This window comes from Dendrobates tinctorius, unplaced genomic scaffold (genome assembly GCF_039654945.1).
Source record: "Dendrobates tinctorius isolate UK_male_01 unplaced genomic scaffold, ASM3965494v1 ptg000125l, whole genome shotgun sequence".
Taxonomy (NCBI): Eukaryota; Metazoa; Chordata; class Amphibia; order Anura; family Dendrobatidae; genus Dendrobates; species Dendrobates tinctorius.
This window is the reverse complement of record NW_027361793.1, coordinates 8,627,510-8,642,088: the sequence shown is the minus strand read 5'-3', so window position 1 is coordinate 8,642,088 and position 14,579 is coordinate 8,627,510.

Sequence of the window (14,579 nt, the reverse complement as noted above, 5' to 3'; positions counted from 1 at the left end):
TCAAATGAGGTTTATTGTACTAACAGAAAATGTGCAATCTGCATTTAAACAAAATTTGATCGGTGCAAAAGTATGGGCACCTCAACATAAAAGTGACATTAATTTTTCGTAGATCCTCCTTTTGCAAAAATAACAGCTTCTAGTCGCTTCCTATAGCTATTAATGAGTTCCTGGATCCTGGATGAAGGTATTTGTGACCATTCCTGTTTACAAAACAATTCCAGTTCAGTTAAGTTTGATGGTCGCCGAGCATGGACAGCCCGCTTCAAATCATCCCACAGATCTTCAATGATATTCAGGTCTGGGGACTGGGATGGCCATTCCAGAACATTGTAATTGTTCCTCTGCATGAATGCCTGAGTAGATTTGGAGCGGTGTTTTGGATCATTGTCTTGCTGAAATATCAATCCCCTGCGTAACTTCAACTTCGTCACTGATTCTTGCACATTATTGTCAAGAATCTGCTGATACTGAGTTGAATCCATGCGACCCTCAATTTTAACAAGATACCCAGTGCCGGCATTGGCCACACAGCCCCAAAGCATGATGGAACCTCCACCAAATTTTACTGTGGGTAGCAAGTGTTTTTCTTGGAATGCTGTGTTTTTTAGCCTCCATGCATAACGCCTTTTTGTATGACCAAACAACTCAATCTTTGTTCCATCAGTCAACAGGACCTTCTTCCAAAATGTGAAAAACAGAAGCTTGCGTTGAGAAACAAGTGATGGTGTCTCCGCGGCTTCTGTTTTGCATGTTTTGCATATTTCCCATAAGGGATGGGGGCAGTGCTCTAGAATCACTGCGTTGAAAAACACGTGATGGTGTCTCCGCAGTGTTGGATGTTGATCTCCATGAGTTCATTCATCCTCATTTTTCACAGTCTTTTACTAGGCATTGCTCCTACCAGCCAGTTTCCTACTCCACACTGATGAGGGGCAATACCCCGAAACAGCTGTCTGTGGATGGATACCATGTTTTGGCATAGGTGGTTTCCTTCATTGGAGACTGCCCTTCCCGTGGTTGTTCCTTCCCGGGGAAAGACCTGGCTGGTCATTGCTTGCGTTGAGAAACATGTGATGGTGTCTCCGCGGCTTCTGTTTTGCATCTTCTTCCAAAATGTAACTGGCTTGTCCAAATGTGCTATTGCATACCTCAGGCGACTCTGTTTGTGGCGTGCTTGCAGAAATGGCTTCTTTCGCATCACTCTCCCATAAAGCTTCTCCTTGTGCAAAGTGCGCTGTATTGTTGACCGATGCACAGTGACACCATTTGCAGCAAGATGATGCTGCAGGTCTTTGGAGGTGGTCTGTGGATTGTCCTTGACTGTTCTCAGCATTCTTCTCTGCCTTTCTGATATTTTTCTTGGCCTCCCACTTCTGGGCTTAACAAGAACTGTACCTGTGTTCTTCCATTTCCTTACTATGTTAATCACAGTGGAAACTGACAGGTTAAATCTCTGAGACAACTTTTTGTATCCTTCCCCTGAAAAGCTATGTTGAATAATCTTTGTTTTCAGATCATTTGAGAGTTGTTTTGAGGAGCCCATGATGCCACTATTCATAGGAGAATCAAATAGGAGAACTACTTGCAAGTGGCCACCTTAAATACCTTTTCTCATGATTTGATACACCTGGCTATGAAGTTCAAAGCTCAATGAGGTTACAAAACCAATTTAGTGCATCAGGAAGTCAGTAAAAAGTAGTTAGGAGTGTTCAAATCAAGAAAATGAAAAGGGTGCCCATACTTTAGCACCGGTCAAATTTTGTTTAAATGCAGATTGCACATTTTCTGTTAGTACAATAAACCTCATTTGAATCCAGAAATAGAACTGAGTCCATCAGTTATTAGATATATGAAACTGAAATAGCTGTTGCAAAAAACAAAATTGTTATAAAGAAAAAAGGTTAACATTAATAGGGGTGCCCAAACTTTAACATATGACTGTATACTAGTGACTCATCATATTATGACAAACAGGGAGGGCCAGAGTCTATATTGCTAAAAAAAAATTTGGATTTTATTTAGATACAATGTTACAATAACAAATTAAGATCATAATGTTCCACAGTGAGATATAATGTACAAATCAATGGTTGGATCCCAAGGTGTGTGAGAGTATAGGCCTCCTAAATCAATGACTAATGACAACATTCATGACTAGAAACTCATTACACTAGTGCTATTTATCTGTTGTCCAATAGGGCAGCATTGTGCATATGTAATTGCCTTATATGGGTCCTTCATTCATGAATAAGTGTGTCTTTTGTGTCACAAAACTGAGGTTTTGGGATCCACTATGACCTCGTACAGTCACCTGCAAAGATAAAGAAAAATTTAACATATTTATCAGTACTGGACATTTACTTGCAAGATGCCCCTTTGGTCTATGCAAGGGAAAAATAATAACCAGGTGGATCATATAGCAAACAGAGGAAACCTGAAATTTCTTGCTCTTACATATGACTTCTTCTTACTAAAGGTCTTCTCTTGGAGCAGAGGCATTATACTCTGGAGCTTAGAGCTAAGTGATTGATGCAACAATTTCAGAGGTTTTTCTCTTTTTTTTATCAACATGAACGTAAACAGAACATGCAGTTTTCAAATTAATGTCTTCATTATTAAGGAAAAAAGAAATTTAAACCTACAGGGTCCTGTGCGAAAAAGTGATTTTCCTTGATTGGACCACCCTTAGCAGGAACAACTGCAATCAAGCATTTGCAATAACTGGCAATGAGGCTTTTACAATGCTCTGGAGGAATTTTGGCCCACTCATCTTTACAGAATTGTTGTAACTCAGACACGTTGGAGGGTTTTCGAGCATGAACCACCTTTTTAAGATTCAAGTCAGGACTTTGACCAGGCCACTCCAAAGTCTTAGTTTTGTTTTTCTTAAGCCATTCAGAGGTGGCTTGCTGGTGTGTTTTGGATCACTGTCCTGATGCATAACCCAAGTGCACTTCAGCTTGAGGTCACGAACAGATGGCTGGACATTCTCCTTCAGGATTTTTTGCAGACAGTAATATTCATGGTTCCATTTTGTCACAGCAAGTCTTCTAGGTCCTGAAGCAGCAAAACAGCCACAGATCATCAAACTACCAACACCATATTTTATTGATGGTATGATGTCGCCTCTGTCGTCCATATCTTCACTCCACAACATGGACAGTGCCACCGCTTTCTACATCACCACCCTCACATCAGCCATATACTCAGTCGCTGCTCTCATGCATGGCAAAGTGCGACAAATCAATAGGCAACCCTGGCACAACAACCTCACCAAAAAACTTCGACAAGCATCCAGGGTCTTGGAGCGGCGTTGGAAGAAAACACGCCAGCCAGACGACTTCACTGCTTTCAAACAAGCTACACTTGCCTTTAAATCAGCCCTCACCTCTGCTAAACAGACCTATTTCACAAACCTTGAATCTTCATTATCCCACAACCCAAAACAACTGTTCAGCACATTTAACTTTCTCCTCCCACCACTGCCACCTCCAACTCCCCTCATCTCTGCTGAGGACTTTGCCACCTACTTCAAAAACAAGATCGACCAAACAAGGCAAATCTTTACAGTTCCACCAACCCAACCACTCCACATACCAGACCTCTGCCCTTCCCTAATAACCTCCCTCTCCAACATCACTGAAGGAGAGCTTACTCATCTCCTTTCCAAATCATGCCTCACCACCTGTGCACTTGACCCCATCCCTTCCCTCTTGCTCCCCAACCTCACTAACATGATCCTTCAAGCCCTAACCCATCTCTTCAATCTATCCCTAACTTCTGGTACCTTCCACTCTGCCTTCAAACATGCCACCATAACACCCATCCTCAAAAAATCAAACCTTAACCCAACTGCTATGCCCAACTTTCGCCCCATATCACTGCTCCCGTTTGCTTCCAAACTCCTTGAACAGCATGTCCATGCTCAACTTTCCTCCCATCTCTCATCTAACTCCCTCCTTGACATCCTCCAATCTGGCTTCTGCCCCCACCACTCCACTGAAACTGCCCTGACCAAAATTACTAATGACTTACAGCCAAAGCTAACCGACAGTTCTCCATCCTCCTCCTTCTTGACCTGTCATCTACCTTTGACACAGTTGACCACTGCCTACTGCTACAGATTCTTTCTTCACTTGACATCGAAGACCTTGCCCTGTCCTGGATTTCCTCATACCTTTCTGACAGCACATTCAGCATTTCCCACTCCCACATTACCTCCTCATCCCGCCTTCTCTCTGTTGGAGTCCCCCAAGGCTCTGTCCTGGGGCCCCTACTTTTTTCCATCTATACTCTTGGCCTAGGACAACTCATAAAGTCCCATGGCTTCCAGTAACACCGGTATATGGACGACACTCAGATCTACCTCTCTGGCTCAGATGTCACCTCTCTGCTGCCCAGAATCCCCAAGTGTCTATCAGCCATATCCTCCTTTTTCACCTCTCACTTCCTAAAACTCAATATAGACAAAACTGAACTCATTATATTTCCTCCATCTCACGTATCTTCCCTACCCGATCTATCTATTATGGTAAACGGCATCACGCTCTCTCCCGCACCTGAAATCCACTGCCTCGGAGTAACTCTCGACTCTGCCCTGTCTTTCAAACCACACGTCCAATCTCTTGCCATCTCCTGTCGCCTCCAACTCAAAAATATTTCCAGAATCCATCCCTTCCTCAGTCCTCAATCTACTAAAACTCTTTACATGCCCTCATCATCTCCCGCCTTGACTACTGCAACACTCTCCTCTGTTGCCTCCCTGCTAACTCTCTTGCACCACTCCAGTCTGTCCTCAACTCTGCTGCCCGACTAATCCACCTCTCTCCTTGCTACTCCCCTGTCTCTCCTCTTTGCAAATCCCTCCACTGGCTCCCAATTCACCAACGAATCCAATTTAAACTACTAACACTGACCTACAAAGCCATCCACAACCTTTCCCCTCCCTATATCTCTGAACTAATCTCCCAATATCTTCCAGCACGTAATCTTTGATCCTCCCAAGACCTCCTACTCTCCTCCACACTTATTCGGCCCTCCCAAAACAGCCTCCAAGATTTCTTCCAAATATCCCCTATCCTCTGGAATTCGATGCCTCAACACGTCCGATTATCCACCACCCTCGGATCCTTTAAACGGAACCTGAAAACCCATCTTTTCAGGAAAGCTTACAGCCTGCAATAACCATTCTGCCACCTCACCACCACCTGAGCTGCCACCTCATCACCACCAGAGCTGCTGCACCCCCGACCTTCTGTCTCTTCCCCACTATCCCGTAGAACAGGGTTCCCCAGCTCCAATCCTCAGGGCCCACCGGCAGATCTTGTTTTCAGGATTTCTTTTATATTACACAGGTGAAGCAATTATCACCTGGGCAGTGCTAAGGAGATCCTGAGGACGTGATCTGTTGGTGGGCCTTGAGGACTGGAGATGGGGAACCCTGCCCTAGAATGTAAGTTTGCAAGGACAGGGTCCTCTCCCTTCTGTACCAGTCTGTCATTGCAAATTTGTTTACTGTTGACGATATCTATGTTATGCTGGAGAACTGAGGGGAACGGGAAGTGAACCCGCAGGACCGCGACGACGAACCTCCTCGAGGCGAGCTGGCCAAGTGGACCACCCCCTATACAGGGAGCGTCTGGGACAAGCCTCGGAGAGACTATCGCCGCGGAAGCTGGTACCCGGGGACACAGTAGGGAGAGAACAGGGATAGCCACAAGGTTAGGTTAGGCAGGTACGGATCCAGGCAGACAGAGGTAGACCCTGCGGCGGGAGCTGGAGACCGGTGACGAAGCAGACACTAGGGAAAGAAAACAGAGGGAGCAATCACAAGAGGAGACTGGGCACAGAGGAAACAGGACAAGGCGCTAGGCAGGAGAAGTGCAGAGCAGAGGGGACCTGAATAAGCCGTGCTAGGCACAATGGATAGTCAGGCACCGAGCAGGAGGCGGGACTGCTAGATAAAGGGCGGCAAGCAGCGCTTCCGGGTCAGGAGGGGACAGGAGGTGGAGCAGTGAAAGTAGGATTAGTGGCGCGCAGTGCGCAGGCGCACCCGGCGGGCACGGAAGGCCGTCAGCGGCGGCGGAGGAGAGGACGCAGGAGGATGCGCGCGCCTACCGGGAGCGCGCCGGGAGAGGAGAGCGTGCCGGCGCTCGTGAGGCGGAGCAGAGGACGCGGCCACGAGCGGCACAGGGGGAGCAGCGGGGAGCGTGGCAGCAGGTGATGTAACAGTACCCCCCTCTTTACGCCCCCTCTTCTTGAGACTGGCAAGGAACCTGGCAAGAATGCGGGGAGCCTGGATGTTTTGCCGGGGTTCCCAAGACCTCTCCTCGGGACCAAAACCTTTCCAATCAACTAAGAAGAGGGTCTTCCCTCTAGATCTCTTTACGGCCAGGATGTCCTGGACCTCAAAGACATCCTGGCCAGAGACTGGCTGGGGAGAGTGACCAACAGAGGCATGAAACTGGTTAAAAATGACAGGTTTCAGGAGGGACACGTGAAAAGAATTGGGGATTCGCAGTGAGGCGGGAAGTTTTAGTTTGTAGGCAACGTTATTAATGCGAGCCATGACCTCAAAAGGCCCGATATACCGAGGGCCTAGCTTATATGAGGGGACCTTGAGGCGAACAAACTTGGAGGACAGCCACACTTTATCTCCGGGATGGTACAACGGAGAATCCAGACGCATTTTGTCTGCGTGTCTCTTCATTCTATCCTGCGCTAACTCGAGTGCAGACTTGGTTTCCTGCCAGACCCTGGAGAACTTCTCGGTCAGAAGATCGGCTGCCGGCACACCCGAGACAGGGGGTACCGGCAGAGGTACACTGGGATGTTGCCCGTAGACGATGAAGAAAGGAGATTTAGACGAAGACTCGTTGATGTGGTTGTTGTAGGCAAATTCGGCCCACGGGAGCAGGTGGGACCAGTCGTTGTGGTGGGCGTTGGAGAAGTGGCGAAGATAGTTTATCAAAATCTGGTTCGTGCGCTCAGCCTGACCATTAGTTTGAGGATGGTAGGCTGAGGAGAAGTCCAAAGTGACATCCATGCGTTTACACAGGGCTCGCCAGAAGTGTGAAGTGAACTGAACTCCTCTATCCGAAACGATATGCTGAGGAAAACCGTGAATCCGGAAGACATGGGAAATGAAGATTCTCGCCAGTTCAGGAGCGGAGGGCAACCCAGGCAGGGAGATGAAATGTGCCATTTTGGAGAATCGATCTACAACCACGAGGATGACTGTGTGACCCGAAGACCGAGGTAGATCGGTAATAAAATCCAACGCGATGTGCTGCCAGGGAGCCGAAGGAACCGGGAGCGGGTGAAGAAGACCAGCGGGTAAGTGTCGGGGAACTTTATTCTTGGCACAAGACGGACAAGAGGCGACAAAACTTCGGGTATCTTGAGCAAGAGAGGGCCGCCAGTAATAACGAGAGATGAAGGAGAGGGTTTTCTTGAGACCGCCGTGGCCAGCTAGCTTGGAGGCATGACCCCACTGTAAGACTCGCCTCCTATTGTCCTCTTGAACAAACGTCTTACCTGGGGGCAATGAAGTTAGGTTTACAGGAGCAACCACCATGACCTTGCTAGGATCCACGATGTGCGAAGGCTCTTCGTCACAGTCGGTAACCAAAAAGGACCTGGATAGGGCATCTGCCTTGAGGTTCTTATCGCCGGGGCGAAAATGGAGTTCGAAATCGAACCGAGCGAAGAACAGAGACCACCTGGCTTGACGGGGATTGAGCCTTTGCGCCGTCCGGATGTACGCCAGGTTCTTGTGGTCAGTGTAGATCCTGACGGGGTGGACCGCTCCCTCGAGGAGGTACCGCCATTCCTCCAATGCCAACTTGATGGCGAGCAGTTCTCTATCGCCAATGGTATAGTTTCTCTCCGGGGTGGAGAAGGACTTAGAAAAGAAGCCACAGGTGACCAATCGACCAGAGGGTGCCGTCTGGGAGAGAACTGCACCGGCTCCGATGGCAGAGGCATCTACTTCCAGAGTGAAGGGTTTGTTGACCTCTGGGCGATGGAGTACGGGAGCCGTTGCAAAAGCTTGTTTCAGGGAGCGGAATGCGTCTTCGGCCTCAGGAGACCAGAAGTGGGGATTAGCCCCCTTACGGATCAGAGCGGAGATAGGGCTGGTCAGGGAGGAAAAGTGTGGAATAAACTGCCGGTAGTAATTGGCGAACCCCAGGAATCGTTGGATGGCCTTCACTCCCTGGGGACGCGGCCAGTTTAGTACGGCCGACAATTTTCCCGGATCCATCCGTAGACCAGTATTAGAAATGATGTAGCCCAAAAACGGTAGAGAGGACTGTTCAAAGGCGCATTTTTCAAGTTTGGCATAGAGACGATGCTCTCTTAGGCGCGACAAGACTTGACGGACGTCCTTTCTGTGAGAAGACAGGTCCGAGGAAAATACCAGAATATCATCCAGGTACACCACCACACAAGAATAGAGAAGGTCCCGGAAGACATCATTGACGAATTCTTGAAACACGGCGGGTGCGTTGCATAAACCAAAGGGCATAACCAGATATTCATAGTGGCCATCGCGGGTGTTGAAAGCCGTTTTCCACTCATCTCCGGAACGGATGCGGATTAGGTTGTAGGCTCCCCGCAAATCCAATTTGGTAAAGATTTGCGCCCCTCGGAGACGATCAAACAGTTCCAGGATGAGAGGAAGCGGATATTTGTTTTTAATTGTAATATCGTTGAGTCCCCGATAGTCAATGCAGGGACGCAGGGTTCCGTCCTTCTTCTTGACGAAGAAAAAACCTGCACCCGCGGGCGAGGAAGAAGGGCGAATGAAGCCTTTGGCCAAGTTTTCTTGAACATATTCGGACATGGCTTGGGTCTCTGATGGCGACAGCGGATAAATCCGACCTCGGGGAGGAGTAGAGTCGGGAACGAGATCGATGGGACAGTCGTAGGAACGGTGAGGGGGCAGGGCCTCTGCCTCTTTCTTACTGAAGACATCCGCATAGGCCCAATAGGCCGAAGGTAAATCTGGAGATACCGAAGTTGGCCGAGAGGAGTCTCTTGGCTGGACGGAAAGCAAACACCCTCTGTGACAGAACTGTCCCCACCGTACGACGTCACCAGACCGCCAGTCCAAGATTGGCTTGTGTTTTCTTAGCCAAGGAAGACCCAACAGGATAGTGTGTGATAGGGTCGGCAGCACATAGAAGGCAATCCTCTCCAGATGCAAGGCGCCGATCTGAAGGTCCAATTCTTCGGTGACCTGTGTAACGGACACCCGCAGGGGTTGGCCGTCAACCGATGCAATCTGCCGAGGAGTCTCCAGGGATCTGACCGGAATACGAAGCCTCCTGACTGCCTCAAGCTGAATGAAATTTCCAGCCGCACCTGAATCTATGTAAGCCCACTCGGAGAAACGCTTGGAACCAAGGTGCAAGAGAACAGAAAGAGTCAAGGGTAGAGAGGAGTCGTTGGTACCTAGGGAGGCCTCTCTTACCTGTCCTAGGCGGAGGCGTTTCCCGGACGCACAGGGCAGGAACGCAAGAAGTGTGATGCACTCCCACAATACAGGCAAAGACCCTGAGTGAACCTCTCCTGGCGGCGTTGCTCCACTGGCTTGAGGCGATCTATTTGCATAGGCTCAGGTGCGGGGGATGCCGACGCCAGGGCAGGGCGTGAGAGAGGTGGGCTGCGGGCAGCGGTTGGAACACGAGGAAACCTCCTATCCCTGGCGGCCTCTCGAGAACGCTCCTGGAAGCGCAAGTCGATGCGTATAGCCAGGGAAATTAGATCCTCCAACGAGGTTGGAGTATCCCGTCCTGCTAATTCATCTTTAATTCGACCTGAGAGGCCCCGCCAAAAAGCTCCTACCAAGGCCTCATTGTTCCATCCAACCTCGGAGGCCAGGGTACGGAAGCGAATGGCGTATTGACCCACGGAGAGCGAGCCCTGTTGCAGGTTAAAAAGTGACTCGGTAGCAGAGGCTACGCGACCCGGCTCGTCGAACACCTTGCGAAAAGAGTCAAGGAAGGTGGAGAGTTGGGAGACCAAGGGGTCATCACGCTCCCAAAGGGGGTTTACCCAGGCTAAAGCCTCACCCTCCAAATGGGACACGACAAAGGCCACCTTGGCTCTGTCGGTGGGGTACTGTAGAGGCAATAGCTCAAAATGGAGCTGACACTGATTCAAAAAACCCCTGCACGATTTAGAATCGCCACTATAACGCGGGGGTTTTGCCAAACGGGGCGGCGGATGGGATACCGCCTCCTGGGCCGGGGTCGAGGCTACAGACTGCAGGGCAAGGAGACGATTATCTATGGAAGCCATATAATTCAATATATGGGCCTGGGTGTCTCGCTGCTGAGCCAGCTCCTGTTGGAGACTGCCCAGCTGGGAGGCGGTCCCAGGATCAGAGGCCTGTAGAGATGACAAGCGGGTCTCCATGGATTTAAGGAAGGACATTATCCTTGCCTGATTCTCCCTTAAGAATAGGAGCTCTTTTTGGGTTGGGGTCGGAGCACCAGCGGGGTCCATGGCCTGACTATACTGTTATGCTGGAGAACTGAGGGGAACGGGAAGTGAACCCGCAGGACCGCGACGACGAACCTCCTCGAGGCGAGCTGGCCAAGTGGACCACCCCCTATACAGGGAGCGTCTGGGACAAGCCTCGGAGAGACTATCGCCGCGGAAGCTGGTACCCGGGGACACAGTAGGGAGAGAACAGGGATAGCCACAAGGTTAGGTTAGGCAGGTACGGATCCAGGCAGACAGAGGTAGACCCTGCAGCGGGAGCTGGAGACCGGTGACGAAGCAGACACTAGGGAAAGAAAACAGAGGGAGCAATCACAAGAGGAGACTGGGCACAGAGGAAACAGGACAAGGCGCTAGGCAGGAGAAGTGCAGAGCAGAGGGGACCTGAATAAGCCGTGCTAGGCACAATGGATAGTCAGGCACCGAGCAGGAGGCGGGACTGCTAGATAAAGGGCGGCAAGCAGCGCTTCCGGGTCAGGAGGGGACAGGAGGTGGAGCAGTGAAAGTAGGATTAGTGGCGCGCAGTGCGCAGGCGCACGCGGCGGGCACGGAAGGCCGGCAGCGGCGGCGGAGGAGAGGACGCAGGAGGATGCGCGCGCCTACCGGGAGCGCGCCGGGAGAGGAGAGCGCGCTGGCGCTCGTGAGGCGGAGCAGAGGACGCGGCCACGAGCGGCACAGGGGGAGCAGCGGGGAGCGTGGCAGCAGGTGATGTAACAATCTATAACTTTGCATGTAACCCCCCTTCTCATGTACAGCACCATGGAATTAATGCCGCTATATAAATAAGTAATAATAATAATGTTCCTTTTCTGAAATACTGTGTTACGTCTACACCAGATGTAAAGGGGAGAAAAAACAATAAAGTGCTCACCGCAGAGAAATATATCTAATAATGACAGAAGTAACACTGGGTGCAATTAATGTGCTACAAAATATGTGTAAGAAAAAGAAGAAGATAGCACAAATGAAAGTGCACACACAAAGAGTTTAAGTAATACGGCTTTATTGAAAAAAGTGCCAGAGGATGATTACAAGTTAAAAACATTTTAAAAAAACATGAGAATAAGATATTCAAAAAGTAACAAGCAGGCACAAGAAGGAAAGATATCCCATATATAAACAAGTCTATAAATGTTATAAATGATACAGAGAACTAGATATGGCATGTAGTTGGCAATTTATATAATAATAAATATTACATTAGAATGCTTGAATCCACAGGGAGAGCCATACAAAAGTGATCAAGCACCGGAGGATATGACATAAAAATGCAAGGTGAGGTGAATGCAATACTCAGCAATGCTAGATCATAAGGGTATGGATACTGCTGCAAGGAAATTTACAAGACAATATGTGCAGATGTGGTGCCCCCAGGGGTATGGTCGCCACACTGGCCTTGCCTTCCTCCAGGGGAGGGTAATGCCAGGCTTAGAAGCAGTGATGGGTCTCTCCAGCAGTTAACCTAACGCATGCAACACAGTTCCACTTCAAGCCAGCAGGGGGAACTCTGAACCAGTATGAAGGGGAGGGGGTGCTCCCTGAGGGCTGAGAGGAAGGAGTGGTCAGTTAGATGAAGGAGGTCCACGTGTGCAGACATGTGGAACGAAGCTGGAGGTTCAGCGAGGAAGGAGAGCTCCCTCAGCTGAGAGCGTAAGAACTGGAGCCTGGTCTCCACGGTGTTACGGATACTCACGGTCCTGCCACAGATACCAGAGGAGTAGAGGGCTGTAAATGCCCTGCTCCCATCAGAGACTTGGGACACAACAGCAATTGAATAGAGAGCCAGGACTCAGGAGAGGAGTCCCCGAGAGAGGCTACAGCTGTCTGTCATACAAGTATAGTTCTAGGAACATCTGAAGAGAGGCATTCCAGAGTAACTAAGTACTGGGGTGCTTCACCCCACGAGGCGCTAGGGAGGAGACTGCACAGCCCTTCTGCTGAGAGAGAATCCTGATCTGCTTCCAGGCTAACCTGCTCCAACACCATCTGTAATCAGGACCCTGGACTGCATTTACTAAGTAAAGATACAGAAACTGCAACCGCTGTGTCTTGTCTGTTCCCTACGCTTCCAGCACTGCTACATCCCCTTGCTGGTTATATCTACACTGCCCTGGGACTACAGCTCCACCTGTGGGGAGCTTTTACATCTTTGCTGCACCCTACCATCAGTCCCAGCGGATCTGTATGCAGCGTCGGCTTAACATCTCCCTTGCCGAACACCACAGGTGGCGTCACAAACTATTCCATTCCATTAATTACATTCCCCATTACTTGGGCGCCCAGGGCCACGGACCGGGTCACCGCTGCTGTGACACATTCCCCTGATACCGGCCCGATACCGAGTACCCCACAGCCCTGGGAGGGCGACCCAATTTGGCGTCACGAACAGGATTACGGAGCCCGGTATCCCAGGGCCCTGTGTGCCATAGACTGGGATTGTGAACTGTGTGATATTGGCGCCAGTTGCCGCCATTACCGCGCTGCTTGGCGCGCGTGGGAAGAAAGAGGTGGGCCTTCGTGGGCGGAGCCTGCCGCAGAGTGCGAAGAAGTGAAGTGCCGCACGGGAAGAGAGGACAGCGTGCGAGAGGAGGAGGAGCTGAGGCCTACAGCCTGGAGCATCGGGCCTGTGAAGCGGCCGCCGGTGAGCTCACACAACCACCGGCCCTGGCTAACGTTAACTAGGGGGGAGAAGATGTCCGCGCCGCAAGCCAATGCAGCGGCGGACGCCGTTGCTAACCCCGCAGCACCGCAAGGAGGAGCGCCCACCGCAGCGGTCCCCATTATGCCGCTATCCATGCCCTACATACCGGGAGCGGCCTGGCTACCGCAGTACTCGGGTGAGTCACACATCCTGAGTGAATTTAAAGAGAGACTGTGCAGTTTGTTCAAAGTCTACCCTCTGTCTGAAAGCCAGAAAGTAAATATCCTGATTGGACAGCTAACAGGTGCAGCGCTGAGAGAAGTGAAAGCCTGGCAGGACCCTGATAAAGAGACTGTTGCAAAGGTCCTGGCCAAACTGAAGAGCACCTTTGACACGTGCACTGCAGCTGAAATCAAGATGCGGTTCTTTGGCTGTAAACTGATGCCACAAGACAGTATCCGTGATTATGCCCTCAACCTGCAGGAGGCGCTACGAGCAGTTAAGCAAGTTGATCCTGACAGCGTAAAGGAAGAAGATAAACTGTTGAAGGAGCAGTTCATTGAAGGACTCCTGTCCAGTACCCACAGAGGACAGTTGCGTATCATCACCTTGCAAAACCCTGATCTGGACTTTGCTGAATTTAAGGACAGGGCTATTCGGGTACTGCAGGAGTCCATGGACAGCCGTCCAGCGCCCCCTTGGCGCCCAGCGATCACCTACCATCAGGAAGCAACGTCTTTCCCTTCCATCCCTGTGGAGTCTGATGCACAGACTCTGGATAAAGATCCAACTGAGGAGCTGCGTCTTCAAGTCCAGGAGCTGACCAAGGGGATGGCTGCACTTACCAAAACTGTGCAGTCCCTGCAAGTGTCCTCTAAAGACAAGATCCAGCTTGCTTCCAGTCCAGAGGATGTCCCGTGGTTCCGGAGGAGGAGAACCCCGCCACTTCGAGGAAGAAACAACGATCGCTATGACCAGGACGGACGTCCCATCTGTCGTCGATGTTACAAGGCAGGTCATCTTGCAAGGTACTGTCCTTTTAAACGAGCAACCCCTGGGGCAGAGGGCCAACCCCCAGGAGTAGGTTCAGCGGGCCCAAGGAACTGGAGAGCCAAGTATGTGGGAGGGAGACCAATCCTTCCTGTGGTGATTGACGGCATCCCTATGAACGCTTTGTTGGACACTCGCCTTGCTCCCAGGTGACCACTATGCCGTACATTCTGTACAAGAGGTAGTGGGCTGATTCTGAACGCACCCGTGGCCCAACTGATGAACTAACAGTAGTTGCTAGTAACGGTCATACCTTGCCGCAGATTGGATGCAAGGAAATTACTGTTAAGGTGGGGCAGGTAGAGCTAAAATCACAAGGTCTGATAGTTGTTGACATTGATCGATGTGAATGTAATCCCATGATGACTCTTGGTAC